The 14,329-nt window shown below is 40.9% G+C and overlaps 1 protein-coding gene across 1 annotated transcript in view; it reads right to left on the bottom strand.

The window, feature by feature from the left end:
* The window catches only part of MARCHF1 (membrane associated ring-CH-type finger 1), an 853,225-nt gene extending 843,737 nt beyond the window's left edge, over positions 1-9,488 (bottom strand). The window contains exon 1 of the mRNA XM_073805601.1: positions 9,365-9,488. The gene's annotated coding sequence lies outside the window, so the exon portion shown is untranslated. The remainder of the gene's footprint in view (positions 1-9,364) is intronic.
* Positions 9,489-14,329: the final 4,841 nt, after the last annotated feature.

The following is a 14,329-nucleotide window of genomic DNA, read 5'->3' as shown; positions in this document are numbered from 1 at the left end:
GAAATACTTCCTTTCATTGTTTAAAGGAAAACAGTTTATTGTAATTAGACTTCAAATACTAAGATCCCTTTAACATGTCCCCAAAATATAGTTTTGGGCTTTTTGGGTTACTGGGCAATATGTGATAAAAAAAAATTTAACACTTTTTGCATCATTTTTAACAATTTCTGTAAGTTGACAACTATGGTTCATCCCCAAAACAAAAGTCCATGAAAATAATATCTATTGTCATTGCTTTTAAGACTTGTGTTCTTACTTTTGGTCTACAAAAAATAGGGGAAGGGATTTTTCTAAGTTTGTTTTTCTGAGCCTAGGGGTGCTTATCCTCCACCATCATAAGGAACAAATCAAAGAGTCCCAGACTTTAGCTTTTATACTTGTTATTCAATATCTTAATAATCTGTCCAATTAATTCCTCCATTTCTGTCTAATTCTCTGGAACAAATCCTTCTTTCATGTTGTGCTTGCTAAAGCAATATTTGTATATCCATTTATTTAATAAACTTTTAAAAATGAGACATACAAGATTAAGAGATTTCATAAAAGATTAAGTTTAAAAGTAACATAAAAATAAACCAAGTTATCTCATCAAGAAGAGAGAATAACTAGCAAGAGCTGTTATATATATTATGCTAAATCTTAAAGGGTCATTTCACACTGTGTCTGGAATATAACTTTGGATTGTATTAAGGCAAAATTCCTGAGACATATCAAAGGAAATATGGTTCTAAGTGGAAAATAATTTGTCTCTAGTCCCTTGAATTTTAAATTAGAGAGAAATTAGCAGAACCAGAATCCAAACTTCCAAACTTATGTGGGTACATAGGCAATTTAACTTTATTAAAATCTCAGTGCAGGAAGTGACTTGGGACTGGGTAATTAAATGTGGCCAGGCACCGTGCTGCAGTACATCTGTGTAGATGCCTTCTATGTTACACTGTTAAAAGCAACCGTATGTAAAATTTTTGTTGAAAAGTCTACCTACAGTTCTACCACCCTACAAATCGACAGATAACTAGTAAAGGTACATAAATTTTATAGCAATGTAAAACTACTTAGATACATAGAACTTAAAAAGCCTTTTATACAGTTTTTAAGATCTCATGAGCTAGGACAAATAAATAGAGCAACAAATAAATGAATATCTCACTCCCTTTTTTTTCCAACTTTTTTTAGAAATGCACTAATTTAGAATGATCTGTTTCTACAAGTCTCACATTTTTCAAATATTCATAACTTTTACTATTTGTTAATCTATATATAATACAGCGTTCTCCCCAGATGCCTCGCATATTTCTTTTTTGCTACTACAGCCTCTCATTTATTTATGAGGCCCCTCCTTACTGCCACCATCACACACAAACACAGTTACACACACACATGCACACACACTTCAGTCGTCGACATCTGGAACGTTCTGGGACAGCCCCTCATATGTGGCACATCTCCTCAACCATTTCACACTCCCTCCTTCAGGCTGCCTACGACTCCTTCAAAACTGTCAAACTTCCCCCAACAACAGGGCCCTGAGCACAGTCCATTTGTCCCTCTGTTAGAAGACTCTTTCCTCCTCTAGCTGCCTGATTAACTAGCTCTCACCCTTCTGCTGTCAGCTCAAGTGTCCCCTCCTCAAGAAGGCTTGGCCAGACCCCTCCTATAATAGCTGAACTAAGTCAAACTCCCCTGTAACCGGCTTTCTAATCAGTGTGTACCTGTCCTTCAATGCATTCACTCTCCCATAGGTGCAATCTGCTTGTCTGAGTGTTCAATTAATTTCACAAAATAAAACTCTCCAAAGAGGCAGGAATCATGCCACATTTTTCAATCATCATATCACCAGGACCCAGCTGAGTACAGGATGTAGAGTGGATCACCAGTAAATATATATTAAAAGGAAGTAGAAAAGAAGGGAAGGAGGGAAATTAATCATTAAGTCAACAGGTGATCTCATAGTTACTAAAAGAATTATTTAAATGGCCCCATTTGGTGACTTGGAAAATGATGACTTTGTAAATAAAATACCTTTGAGAAATATGTTGTTTTACTTCTTCCTTATCACTTTTCTCGCATTGTAAATGCATGTGGCTTAGGATTTAGTCCTGATTCTTTTTCTTTTTTTTTTTTTGCTTGTTTTTCATTTTCCTCTAAAGAGAAGCTAATTTACCACATACTTCAAGCCAAGCTTCCTTCAAAAGCAGTGGCTGAAATAAAAATTTATGTGCAAATAGTATAAGGTGATATCAGAGAATAAGAAAGAAGCCCCAGGTAAAGTGAAACAGGCACAGAATAAAAGCCACTACGGGTGTATGGAGCTGGGTCATGATCATGGCCATCTGAGGTTCCACCCAACCTGGACCTTCTGAGGCCCCATAGAAAGTCTCTCAGAACTGCCCACTTGTCTCACTCTTCCCACTTCTAGGCTGCACTGCACTTCCAGGGGCAGGGGTAAGACATGCTGGTAAATCACAGACCAGAAAGGAAAAGTTCTCAGCACAAGCTTAAGGGGCAAAGTCAACACAATTGAGTCACAGCCTTCTTACAATGTCTGCCACAGTCACAGACAGAATCAGAAGTGAGGCTGAAGGGAGGCCAGGAAGGGCCCAAGAGGCATGTGATATGCCTGTGAGAATCAAAGCTCTGACCTTCAGAGTGTCAGCCCCAAATAGCGAGCCAGCAACTCCACAGTGCCTGCTTTATCGCTCCCACCAAGCATTATTCAGTTTCCTGATGGACCTTAGGACACTGAATAGAAGGCAGAAAAAGAGTTCATTCTGGGCATTCTCCAATTTCCACCTGATTGTGTCCCAAAACTTCAGTGGTTTCTTACATGTTACCTACTAGAATATATAATCACTTAGAAATAGCATTACATATTTTAGTTCACCTTGAGTATCCATCCATCCACAGACAGATTCAATAAAACTTCTAGGCTAATCCGTAGAAGTATAGTTAAATTAGGTCATGCTTTAAGTATATTGTTAAAGACATTATTTCTAAAGCAACTGACCATCATTTGCAACATTTCTTCTGGAAGAAATATATTCTGAGTTTCATCGATATACCAATAAGAAAAAACTTGCTATACTATTAACTTGTTAACTCTATTACATGCATATGACAAGCTATCAGTCTGTATCTTTGCTTTCCAGAGTAACAATTTGAAAAACAAAAGACAGTTGTTTCTACAAAGAACGAGGCTCTAGACTTCCCACATTATTCATTCCTTTTATGTAGAATTTATTTGTAAATTAAGATGAGTCCTAAATCATGGGGTGCTTATGTTCAGAAAGGACTGTTATTTTTTATACACACGTACGTGTGTGTGTGTGTGTGTGTATCACTCCTAAGAGGAAGAAGTTTCGCCAATTTATTGTGTTTACTTACCGTGAATGTACATTTACTACCTATTTGAATCATTGTCTTTCACTGTTGCTAAATTCTATCTCAAAAAGGAAATAGTCAAACTGCTTCCAAATCATATTGTACAAAATGTGACTACAGTATAATTATAATATATAATTAGTAGAATCTGACCTCTTTTTATGACAACACTTTTTTTTTTTTTTGCCTTACGCAGGGCTCTCACTGTTGTGGCCTCTCCCGTTGCCGAGCACAGGCTCCGGACGCGCAGGCTCAGCGGCCATGGCTCACGGGCCCAGCCGCTCCGCGGCATGTGGGATCTTCCCGGACCGTGGCACGAACCCCTGTCCCCTGCATCGGCAGGCGGACTCTCAACCACTGCGCCACCAGGGAAGCCCGACAATACTTTTTTAAATCAAATGGGTTTGGAGTTAGCTGTATTGCCTAGGAGCCCATAAGGCTGAGATTACTGAGATTACTAACTCCAGCTTTATCACAAAGTAATGATCTTGCATCTCTACACATCTATTTTGTACTCAGTGAAAAGTGATGACTCACTTCAGCTGAAAGTTAAGGTGAAGTAACTCGCAGTGACCAACATTACCACCTGGAACAACTAGAAAAGCCAGATATAAGAAAAAAATTTGTTAAAAACTATTGAAGATCTTCTGAAGAAGCCAAGACTAGAGGCTTCAAGACTCCAGATAAAGGAAGCACTGAAGAAGTAAACTGAATTGTTGAGGGTGCTTTTCTCCCCTGGAATGGAGAACAGGGGCATTTGTCATTCTAAACACATGGCAAAAGGTTGAGAATATGGGCTTTGCCTGAGCAAAGGACTACTGAGATGGGATAGAGAATCCAGAAGAAATTTTTGCTTTGAGGGTGAAAGATAAAAGATTAGATATAGGACAGGCCAAGATCCCAGTGAGAAACAAATGATGAAGCACCAAACTGGCACATGCCTGGTTTTACCCACATGCTCGTATGATGTTGCATGTATGATTAGAGGCTAAGACAGTAAGAAGAAAGCTTCTGAAAAGAAGAGCAGGATTCTCTAAACACACCTGCCCTGACTGTGTTTAGTATTTGTGAACGCACCCGTGGCAGGCTCTGGATGTCCGTGCCTTGGCAGCTACGTAACCCTGCAGGGGATGAAGTCCATCTGCACTGGAGTTAGCTCTGTCACCCACTGGATTACAATGACTGTCCACCACTCCATTTTATCTGCTTAGCAGAAGAAATGCTGACAACTCTTTAGTCTTGGATGAATTTGCCTGGAGCCTCTACAATTTTTATACACAATTACTAAAATCAAGAGTAAAGAGAGACACTGAAAAGAAGCTCACAGTAATCCAGTTATTGGCATTAGCATAAAAAACTTTAAAGTAATTTTGATTAGCATGGGCAAAGTAACAGGAAAAGATGGAGAAAACAGATAAATTGGTATCCATAGAAAAGAATGAAATACACATTTGAAAACTGGAAAAAAATACAATAATTAGAGTAATAACCCATAGATGAGCCTGAGAGCATAATAGGCATAGTGTAGGTGATGATTAGTAAACTGGAAGAAAAGGTCAAAGAAAAATTTCCAAATAAGCATAGAGAGAAATGAAGAGTGGAAAGTAGTGAAATAAGTATAAGAGCCAGGCTGGGCACAGTGAAACAATGTATTAAACATATAATTGAGATCTCAGAAAAAGAAAAGAGAATGGAGTAGAGTAGCAAGAATGCACTACGGAGCTTCCCTGGCGCAGTGGTTAAGAGTCCGCCTGCCGATGCAGGGGACACGGGTTCGTGCCCCGGTCCGGGAAGATCCCACATGCCGCGGAGCGGCTAGGCCCATGAGCCATGGCCACTGAGCCTGCGCGCCCAGAGCCTGTGCTCCGCAACGGGAGAGGCCACAACAGTGAGAGGCCCGCATACCGCAAAAAAAAAAAAAAAAAAAAGAATGCACTACGAATTTCATTTGATGAGAGACATCAACCCACAAATTCAAGAAGTTCTGCAAACTCCAAGGAAGTTAAACCAAAAGAAAATCATATCCAGGCGCATCATAGTAAAAGTGAAAAAAAAAAAAATGAAAATTTTAAAGTCAACCAGAGACAAAGACCCATTATCTTTAAAGCAACAACAAGATTGAGAGGTCTGATGGAAGCCAGAGTCAAAAGAATAACAAGGTAAAGTGTTGAAAGAAAACAACTGCCAAATAAAAGTTTTATACCCAGCTTAAATATTCTTTAAAAATAAAGGCTGTATAAAAATATTTTCAGACACACACACACAAAAATGAGAGAATTTGTTGCCAGGAAAGTTGCAATAATAAAGATATATAACAGCCTACTTAACAATTTTTATTAAGATTCTAATAAATGAGTTGTCAAGAATGCCACTAATTAAAAATACCAGACGTTTAAAGTAGAAATCACAAACCAAATTCACCTTTATATAAATTTACTTCTTTAACTGAAAATACCTGAAGTTTAAAAGTTAACTAATAAATAATATTTCTTAGATAGTTCTTCCTCTATTTTTAAAGTCACTTTTGCACATTAGCTCATTTACTATACACCACTCCCTGTGAGAAAGGCAGAGCAGATACTATCTTTATTTTATGTAAAATGAAAGTGTTATCCAAGAAGTTCAGAGACTTGTCCTCAATTAGATGACAAAGTCAAAGCTAGAACACATTTCTCTTACCCAGTGCTCAACATTCTTACACTGGGAAGTAGAAAATGGATTAATAATATCAAAGGAGTCCATTAAGTTGCAAAATGTGTCCAATACATAAAAAGGGGATAACTTTAGCTTATTAAGATTTTTTCTCCATTTTTTAAAAATTTTATTTTTTAAAAACTGCACTGGCAAAATTACCTTACCCCTATAAATGTCATCACACTCCTGAATATTTTCAACAATTCCATATTGTTGGTTTTCACTCTTAAATTATAATTCCAAGAAAAGGCTGAAATGCCAAAACCTTTCAGCCAAAAGGCTTCTACTAAACAACTTCAATATCCAAGGCCTACACAAAAGTTAAAGTCATGATGCTTTGTGAGCCATAAAGCATCCTTAAGCTAGAATTTGAATTACACTACAGAAAATACCATAAAACAAACTTCTGATTGGGTTCAAGATTTAATTTAGCCTCAAGGAAGGTGAAGAGACTTCTACTGTATCACAGAAATCCTACATTACCTGTTCAAATCAGACAATTGAAACAACAAACCAAGAGGCCACCAAATAGTATAGACTTAATCCTCATACATAATCTTTTCTTGGAAATCTTCCAGTCTTCTGACATAGTGGTCCTTTTCCATGACCTTGAAACATCACTGTTGCCTACTCTGGGCAACATACTATAGCTGTGTTTTTGTCTTACAACTTCCTCTTCTTCCTCTCATTTTTCCCAATTCAGAGTCCTTGTGTAACAAAATAGCCAAGATATTTGTGAAATATGTTAAAGAACATTATGAAAATATTACTTCATATATTTTTTAAAATAATTTTGTACTGCCTATCAAATATATTAAACAATATAGATTTCTAAGAGGCTTACACTATCTGAGGACTTTCCTCACATATTCCAGTGTGTGTGTAGTGAAGCATCAGAGCATTTTTACCTGCTTGGATAAATATTTTTGAAATAAGAGATTTCAGACATAAAGTATAACCTGCTGCCTTAATGGACATTTTCATTCACCATATAAAGGGAGTAAAATATCTTATCGTTAAAGGAAATATCATTTGCCCAAAACCATGAGCCAAATACCATATGCCTCCTGCTTATCTCTGCTGGCTGACTGTCAGATCAGGATTATATATTTTACATAAATGTACATTATCATGTCCGGTGCACATCATCACATGAGCACATCAGTAAACAGTACGTTCACTGGGCTAGTTTCAAAGAGATTTTGGTATTACTATATTTAAGGAGAACAGCCAGTATGAGCAACAGGCTCTCTAAGAACCTTCATGTAAAGCTCCTTAAGCTTTACTACAAAGAGATGAGCACAACAAAGTTACAAAGAGAGAAAACTTTTGAAGAAACTGGTGGAGCCCTTTCTGATACGAAGTCAGGAAACAAATAATGAAGTAAAAATTATTTCTGAATCACGGGAGAAAATGTTGCTTCCAAACCCAGAAGTTCTGGATAAAGATAGGCTCTCTTTGGTTATATCACGGGTCTGCCAACAGAACACAACACAATCAAACATTTAATTATTTCCTCCCCAGAAAGAGACAGCAGCATGTAAAAGCCACAATGAGCAAAACTGATGTGACATCCTCTGAGACCCATCTTTGTTCCACGGCTTATATTTAGTAAAACCTCCCTCTATAATCTCACCTAGCTCCTTTTTCACTTCCACCCCATTTCTTACTCCAACAATTTTCTATCAAGTCTGTTCTGAAAAGACCTCAAGTTTATCACAAGAGCTTGCACTGATCAAAAAAATTCACTTTGATGCTTCCGTTCTGGAAAAGTTTACTTAGGAATGCCTGTCTTTAAAGGAAAAGAAATATTCTAAAGGAAAACCAGCAAATCTTTTTTAATAAAAAGGCAATAAAATGACCCTCCGAATTATGACTGTGATTACTTCCTTATACCCTCGTACTATGTTAGATGCTGGAATATCGAATTCGTATACCAAGAATCTCGTTAATACTCCGAGATAATTTATTATACACTAAATTCATGAATATAAAATAGCTCTCAAAATTTTAAATATCTTACATGGCAACGACAGTAGATGAAACTCCAAAACAAAGTAACTGAACCCCAAAGTGGCAAACTTTCACTTTCTTTCACCTTTTCCACCAAGTGTTTCTTTTGGAAATAAAATGACTTTAAAATCAAATATTCCAATAGGTTTCGCTACTTCTCTACGATCTGGAAATTGGACTCTCCCCAAACAGAAGAAATTCACGGGTAAAAGATGCGTGGAACCCCCAGGCAGCGAGGAGGCGTGGGTGTGGGCACCGTGTCTTCCAGCTCTCAGAGGCAGCTCAACTCTAAACGAAAGGACGTCAGCAGGTTCCCACTCTTTCCTCGGTCAGCCCACAAAGCTCTGTAACAGAACAGATTCCGACCCCAAAAATATTTAGCAAACGGACCTCTTCCGCCACTACTGAATAACAAAAGGGATTGCCAGGAAGACGTAGATCTCCCTAACTACATACTGGACGTGCCTCTAACTGCATCCACCTGTCACAAACAATCCTCAGGAAGAGCGCTTCGGAAACCAGAAAACAAAGCGCGAGGGAGTCCCGCTAAGTTTGCCCTTTCACTCGTATCACCTGGGGACAGAACTTGGGCGTCTTTCTGCCTCCACCGGTCACTTCACTTCCTGGAGCTTAAGAAGCTCGCTCTGCACCTGGACAACTGCGACACTCACCCTCGGGCGCAAGACCCTGCTGAGGTCTCAGTCCCAACGGCGGCAAGAACACGACGGCATCCCCGCCAGGCGGGCGATGCCGGGACGCGATCCCCCTCAACAGAGGCCGAGAGCCCGCGCAGGGCTGAGCGCCCCGGCGTTCACCCGAAACAAAGGCTGCGCTCGGCGGCCCGCGGCGCGCGCCCTCCCCGGGGAACCGGCGTCTGAGCCCCTCAAGCCCGCACTCGAGCTTCACAAGGGACTGGCATCGATTCCGCGCTGCCCGAGGGGCGCGGTCGGGCACTAGCACGAAGCCGGTGTCAGCGGCGGTCGCGCACCGGGGGGCCCACCAGAAAGGGCCGGCGCACAGGGCGAGCGCCGGCGGACGGGCGGAGGCGACCGCCCAGGCAGCCGCCGAGGAGGCGGGTCCTAGCAGCCCCGCGGACGCCGACCCGGAGCTCCCGCTCCCGCGCGGACCCACCGGGCACGGGCACCTGCTGCCTGCGCTCCCGGGCGGGCGCCGCGCCGAGCCCCGCTCGGGTCGGAGACCCAGGCTTCCGGGACGGCGGGCTGAGGGGCTGCGAGCTCGCACCGGCGCTGCCTGGAGGGTCTTCGCGGTCACTCACCGGCGGAGGGAGAAGCCGCTCAGGCGGCCGCCCGGCTGCGCGGAGCCCGCCTCCCAGGGCGCAGGCATCCTCCCATCCTTTGTCAGCAGCGGGCGGAGCGCTCCTCTCCGGCTGGCGGACGGCCGGCCGGCGGCAGGCAACCGTCTCAGGCTCCGCTTCCCAGCCTCTCCCCTCCTCTCCCCCCTCCCCTCCTCCGTCCCCCCGGCGGAGCCGGCACTCACTCGCTCCCATGATGTCATCCGGCGGAAATCTGCCATGCTCAAAGACTGGATAAGCCGGCGCGCACGCGGGGACGCAGCGCGGGCGGAGGCGGCACGGAGCCCGAGGCGCACCCGGAGCCCTCCCGGACAGGGCCGCCGGAGTCAAGGGCAGTACGGGGAGGGGTCTGCCGCGCGGCGGCTCTGAGGGTGAGTGCGGACAGGGCGAGAGTGGGTGGAGCCCAGGAGGAGGAGTGCGGTCGCCGCTGCGAAGATTCCTATCTCGGTGCTTGGACTGACGGCAGATGCGTAGGGTGAGGAGAAAGTTTTTTGGCTTCTCAGCAGCTCATGTGCCCTAGCACGCGGACGGACACCTATGTTCCGGTCCGGTGAATGACCAGAATCCCCGGGACACCGGAGCCCCAACCTCAGCGAGAGAGTTTAGGTTGTCTGGCCGGCGGCAGCCTCAGTGACGAGCTGCTGAAAGGATGAAGAAAGGCGTGTCCTGTTTATGGGTGAAAGAATCTGAAACAAAGCATTGGGAAACTGGGGGGGGCGCGATGACCCAGGAAACTAACACGGAAAAACCTCGGCTCCCTAGAGAGAAGCTAATGGCAGAGATTCACCCGCGGTCTTAGTTTGTTGCTCCTTTCCTCCCCACCACTGTTGGGCACTCTTGAGGTGACTTCCTCGTGGCCTCACCCAGGGACTGCCCTAGCTGGTAAAACCATTTAAATCACAAGAGGTTCATTAAGAGCCATGAAAGATGTAATACCAATTCTTTTTACCTAACATTCTTTATAAAATCAATAAATGTTTTATTAGAGGAGTGAGCAAACAGTACTTTTGACGATTTCCCTGTATTAAGGGACACACACACACGCACGCACGCACGCGCGCGCGCGCGCCAGCCAGAACTGAGACCCAGCCCTACATCAATCTAGGGCAGCTTCATGTTAAAAACTCTGGCTGTACAGAGAACAGGGTCTGACAAGTGAGAGTTTGTGCTCTTATTAATCAGCACTTCAGGGAGTCTATCGAGACCCTCAAGATTATCCACCACTCTCACCCCTGGAAGAAACCAAGGTTGCAGAGGAGACCACCAACAGCCAGTGCCAGTGAGGCAGACTGTCCTGAGCCATGGGACTCTGCCTGCGGGTTCATCCACCATCATCCTTTAGAAGGAGAGACTAGGAACAGCATTTATTGTAAATATGGGTACAGTGAGGAAGTCCTTAATCTTTGTAAATACAAGGCGGAGGACTCAATAGAATAACAACCTGAAGGCTATGTGCTGTATTCAACAGCTGTTGTTATGAATTATGAAATTGTGAAATTCACTGGGACTTTCCTTAAGAAAAGTTAATACACTGTTTGAAAGCAAGATCAGAAATTATTTTTTAAAAAATATATCAAAAAGGCCATGAAGTACGTAGTTTGCAAATAATGCAGGAAATCTATAAGTGTTAACTTGCATTTATTTATTTTCAAGTTAAAATATTTTGGGTATCATTTATATATATATATTAGAAATATGTATTTTAACATCCTCGTTAACAACTCTTACTTTTTTTAGATTAAAATAAACTTTTAAGGATAATGGCATTCTTTCCTTCAAATCAAAGAACAAAAGGACGTATAAAATGCACAAACAACTTTTAGAAACAAGTATTTTTAAATAGCAAAATAATGAAGATTTTTAAAATTCAGGGCAACTAGGAAATAAACTAGATAGAAAAAACTAAGAGAGGTAAGAATTTGGTAATGTAAGCAATACCGTCTTGGAGAATAGAAGAACGATCTAATTGCTTGAAAGAAGGTAATTAGAACTGCTAATGATGCTGTTCTAAGTATATCAGAAGGTCAAGTTGTAAACCTTCCTTCCTAGATTGCTTCTCTGATCCCCATCTGTCTTCATTGCCTCAGTTTATCTTGACGTTCTTCAGCGTTCTCTGGACTAAGACACAAGTGTAGAGACAAGAAGGTCATAGGGACTTAGCAGATCTGGGAAACTGAGACAAATAACCAAAATGATCAGAAAATGTGTCCCTCAACTTTTATTTTTTTATCACTGCTCTAAAGGGTTAAAGCAAAACCTCTATCTCTTACTTTAAGAAAAATGAAATGCATTCATATGTGTTCATTTATTTGGTCCTATGGGAAAGTCTCCAGTTATATAATTCTGGCCTTCTTTGAGAATTAAAATGACTGTGCTGTGGTCTTCGCTCTGGCCCTTGATCTTAGCAAAGTGAATTGACTATATCTCTACTAGAACTTTTTCTCTGTGTGTTAACCTACCAAGATCCTTGCCTCTGTCACTGACATTTCCCACTTCTAAACATGCTTTTTTCTTTACTTATAATTTTTTAAGTCATGCTGTTTGAATATTTTAAGATATTTTTATCCAAATGGATGGCTATAGATAACTAAGATAAAACATCCAATTGTTACCTTGAAAAAAGTATCACAATTCTTAGAAAAAAATTACATCTGAAGTCATATCTTATAAACCTTACGTTAGAATTTCATTTAAATGGTGAATATATTAAACGTTGAAACTGAAGATTCAGAGGGGAAATATTAACTTTGCCTCATTTATTGATGCTTGGCTGCACTATTTTCATATTGATACATGATTCTCTTCACAAAAACAATGACTGTTCAGGGGAGAAATAAACACATTTTAGAATTTTCCCTTGTGGATTTCCTGAAATGTAAAATTTTTACACTCTGGTTTTATCCTAATTAATAGACTCATTAATAGCTAGTGACATTTTGAAACAAGCTTTCATAGATACGAATTTGTTAATGCATAATAAGCAAAACTAATATTATGAAGCCCTTATTATATGTCAAATTCTGTGCTAAATGCTTACATGCATATGCCCCTTTGATCGTTAAAATTGCCCCATGACATGAATGTCTTATTAGCCTCTCTTGAAGATGAGGAAACAGATACCTAACGGGGTTACAAAAGTTGTCCAGGCAACTAAACCAGTAACTAGTCAAAGTTAAGATTTTATTATATCAGCCTAAACACATAAAGCCTGCCCTCATAATGGTACACTAGCAACTTTTAGATAATTTTTCCTCTGAAAAAGTAAAAGCATGATGATTTTCTATATACGTATCCTATTTAGTGAGGTGGACAATATGCCTTTGTGAACTTTGCCATCAGTTACTAAATCCATCACAAAATTTATTTCCATTATCCCTGTTAATGAAATGCTTCCAAAGTTATTTACAAAGAAAAGGAATCTCAGGATACCAAATACATTTTAGTTTCTAATGTATCCTTAAAGAGTTTCAGACAGAAAGCAAGGTGCAGTGATTTTATACTTGGAGACAGATCACTGTGAAATGAAATAAAAAAGAAAAAAAAACATTAACAATTTAAACAAAGACAGAGACTACCTCAGCAACTATCTTCTCTATATAGTTAGTCCACTAGTGGACCTGAGAAGGCAAACTCCGTCACCCACCCAAACAAAGACTTCCCTCCCTACTGTGGATATTAACAAGGAAAATAGATCATTTTACACATTGTATCTCAAAGGACCCATACGTTTTTTATCATAGAAAATAATATTCCCTGGGTACAGATGTATAACCAAGCTTCTTTAAATAGAAAGTTTTAGTATACAGATTTTTCCAAAATCCTCTTTTATCTCACCTTTTTGATAATTGGTCATGTTCAGCAACTCTGCTAACAAGGATTATTTGAATGGATTTGTGGAAAGGTTAAAAGGTACACATCACAGGGCTCCCCTGGTGGCGCAGTGGTTGGGAGTCCGCCTGCCGATGCAGGGGCCGTGGGTTCGTGCCCCGGTCCGGGAAGATGCCACATGCCGCAGAGCGGCTGGGCCCGTGAGCCATGGCCGCTGAGCCTGCGCGTCCGGAGCCTGTGCTCCTCAACGGGAGAGGCCACAGCAGTGAGAGGCCCGCGTACCGCAAAAAAAAAAAAAAAAAGGTACACATCACAGATTATTCTTCAAAGGTATGCTGCTAACCTAGCTTTTCGTATTAATTTCTCATTTATGAAATAAAAATGTAAACAAATAATGGGACTCCTTATATTCATAACATGTTAGCAGACCAACTAATCTATTGCACACATGTGATATTAATGTTATCTTGACTCTGGCTTCAGAAGGTTCTTCTGTCATTAAAGATGCTTATTTTACAGGACAGGAGGCTTGTCCCATTCTTATGCTCATTTTCCAGGTGCTCTGTCTATGGTGTCTGTAGCAGGTCACTGGCACTAACATGACATAGAAATGGTCATAGAGGAACCACTTTTGCTTAAAGGTGGACGAAAGGATAAGGGAAAGTTCTCTTGAAATGGGCATTCTGCTTGTGAAAGGAAAGGGAAGTTATGTATAACAGCAGCTGGCTTTGAAAAAGTGTATGTATACAATCTCTTCTTAAAAAAAAGTATTTGAGAAGTAGAGAGGCTGATGTATCTATGCATATGTTAGTTCATCATAGTAAGTGGGAATTTTTCTTAATCAAATGCTCATGGTATTCAGCTGTCATAATAGCATGAATGATCTTCCTCCAATATTTCCACCCATATCCCATGATCATGTATATATCTTCAAATGACTTCAGTTACCTTGGCTGACCCCATTTATAAGCGTGGAATTAAGGACAACACAGAATGAAATATTCACAACAGGGAGATAGTTCTCTGATTTTTGAGTTATAGTACTTCATCTTTATAGCATACTGCTTTTCTAAGGCTATATCTTTTTTAACTATTATGGGA

The sequence above is a fragment of the Tursiops truncatus genome, chromosome 5 (assembly GCF_011762595.2).
Source record: "Tursiops truncatus isolate mTurTru1 chromosome 5, mTurTru1.mat.Y, whole genome shotgun sequence".
Lineage (NCBI taxonomy): Eukaryota > Metazoa > Chordata > Mammalia > Artiodactyla > Delphinidae > Tursiops > Tursiops truncatus.
Note: the sequence above shows the minus strand (reverse complement) of the source record. Positions and strands in the feature narration are given on the sequence as shown.